This window comes from Penaeus monodon, chromosome 24 (assembly GCF_015228065.2).
Source record: "Penaeus monodon isolate SGIC_2016 chromosome 24, NSTDA_Pmon_1, whole genome shotgun sequence".
NCBI classification, from domain to species: domain Eukaryota; kingdom Metazoa; phylum Arthropoda; class Malacostraca; order Decapoda; family Penaeidae; genus Penaeus; species Penaeus monodon.
Genome location: NC_051409.1, coordinates 40979360 through 40979570, shown reverse-complemented (window position 1 = coordinate 40979570; position 211 = coordinate 40979360).

Here is a 211-nt window from a genome sequence, read left to right as displayed (position 1 = left end):
GTTGTTTATCTCCCTCACGACCGTTTTATAAACATATCAGAATTCGTCTTCAGAAATCGAGAATGATTATGTTTTCCAATCAAATAGGGTGTAATTAGCTCTTGGTTTCCTCCAGGATGTCGCTGAGGTCGCGTCCAATCAGTCATCAGATTTCAGGTCAAACGAGGTCGAATCTGGGACGTTTGATGAGATGTGATTTGAAATTAAAGGA